Source organism: Montipora capricornis, chromosome 7 (assembly GCF_036669925.1).
Source record: "Montipora capricornis isolate CH-2021 chromosome 7, ASM3666992v2, whole genome shotgun sequence".
NCBI classification, from domain to species: Eukaryota; Metazoa; Cnidaria; class Anthozoa; order Scleractinia; family Acroporidae; genus Montipora; species Montipora capricornis.
In genome coordinates, this window is record NC_090889.1 from 4334331 (window position 1) to 4336618 (window position 2288).

The following is a 2288-nucleotide window of genomic DNA, read 5'->3' on the forward strand; positions in this document are numbered from 1 at the left end:
CAACATTGTATTGGAAATGCTAAACGACTTTCAACCGATATTCTACATCTGTCTTTACTTTCAAAAGGCGGTACTGCGGTAAAAACAAAGGAAAGGCAATTAGTTTATACAACAATGAAGTGCAGGTTGTATTCACAATAACACAATTTTCGCGGATTTTGTCCCGGTACAATTAGTAAATTCAGAGAGCCCATGAAACAATACACGACTTGCATTTTTTCCAAACGTTACGAGTTGGTGATCAAGAGCGCGTGAACGCAATCATTTATTTCAAGGAACGAACAGAGTAGAACTGTTGCGCCTTGCAAACATCTCAAGACAGCAAACAGATTGAAGCTATGAACCAGAAAAGAAGTTATTGCACGAAAGAATTCCAGCCACGCAAGATCAGCAAACATGTTTTTGCAGAAAGGTAGGTCTTGTTTTCGTACATTGCGCTATGATCTTACAAACAAATTTTAAACTAAGTTGGTAATGTTAAGGGTTTATTTCGATGACGATAAAAAACGTTTTCATTCTTCTGACTTCTTTGATACGGATTCGCAAAATGATTTATCTGAGAGACTCTTACAAACATGTATGGTGGTGTTAAAGGGTTTAATTTTCATGTTTCTTTGTTGATTGATTTTCTTTTTATGGCAGACTGGTGACTGAGGGACGAAAGGACACAATTAGAGAACAGGAAAGAGTGAGATCCTACCTCTTCAACGCAGCGCAAGAACGTTTGGCTCAAATACGTGTGAATCGCTCAAAAGCAGAATCCTGTGAGAGGGAATCAAGAGAACGATCAAAAATGATTGATAACATAATAAGAGAAGTCATCGCTTCATGTACCATAGATCCGTTTCAGGAATTGGACAAGTTCGCCGCTTCTTTAAGGCGTGAAGTTGACAATGCAAATGACTTTTTTCCAGTAGATTTTTATGTAAGTGAAACGAACCGCAAGTAAATCTTTGTAGTATACGAAGAGGTTTTTTCAAGTTGTAGTTTATTGCATCCGCGATAATGTTAATGGTTCACTCTTTTAAAAGAAGAGATCATTTTTCTCGATTTGTAATTATAAATATTCGTTGTGAAGTGATTGGTTTGTTTTCCTTAGTCTTGTGTTTGCTTTGCTGCGATCTCTTATTCACAGTTCAACTCCAGAGCAGGTCAGAGCTCTCTCTCTCTCTCTCCCCAAACCAGGCTAGTCACATACCGATAAAAATGATATACACACAGTACTATTTTATGCGCACCTTACAAAACATTATTTTAGGGTTACGCACATGTTTTGTTTCAAGTGGCGCTACTCACGTGTTGTTTCACGTGTTAGGGTTAGGTTACAACCGACATTGCGTCATGCCCCAACTTGCCCCCTAAATTATGCACGCCCCCTTCTTTCACGTGTCAGGGTTAAAACCGACACATTGCGTCATGCCCCAACATGCCCCTAATTTATGCACGCCCTGTTATAATATATGCACATGGAATCGAGGTTTTTGGGTCTGAATGATCCGATACAACTACTGATGTCCTCGTGAAAGACAGACAAAACGTCAATGCAGCAATAAGAATTTTACAAAAAGAAGTTAGAGTGTGCATAAAAGAGTGGAGTGACAAGGAAACTCTTGCAACAAGAGCATACTTGAAAATGGGGCACCATTTGCTACAGGCGTATACCGAAAGAGAATTAACGGTGCAACAATGTGCAAAGCTTGCATGGGCACCATTGACATTCCTAAGGTATTGGAAAGTGTGGATAAAAATTTCAGGGTACGATATTAATAATCACTTCATTTCCCAGCAAACTTGTGATGATACCATCCTAGCAGGACATAGCCTTATTCTATCAATGAAGATGTTTTCGTTACACTTTCCGAACCACGTCTTTCATCCATGGACATTTGCGAGGAATTACTTGGAAAGCTGCCGTGTTTCTGTTGAGGAAAGCCAAATTTGTCTATGCTGGACATGTTAGATCTCGAAAGCAGAGTGCAGAAATAGAATAACTGAAACTGGAAGTAAGAAAAAAGGCTCAAGACATGGAGTTACCGAACTGGCCACAGAACATTGATGATGAATTGAAGGTGGGTATGATAATGGCAGAACGAGAAGTTTAAAACTTTAAAACTGCTTGGTATGTTGCCAGCTTTGGTGAAAGGAAACATCCTCAAATTAGAGGGCAATGACATTACTAATATGAATACTCCCGAGTTAGGAACGTTTGTTGTGTGGGACGCACCTGATGAGAACGAGGTGATTTCTAGCGAAGAGTTGTTTGATTAAAATAACGAGGTACTTTTAAC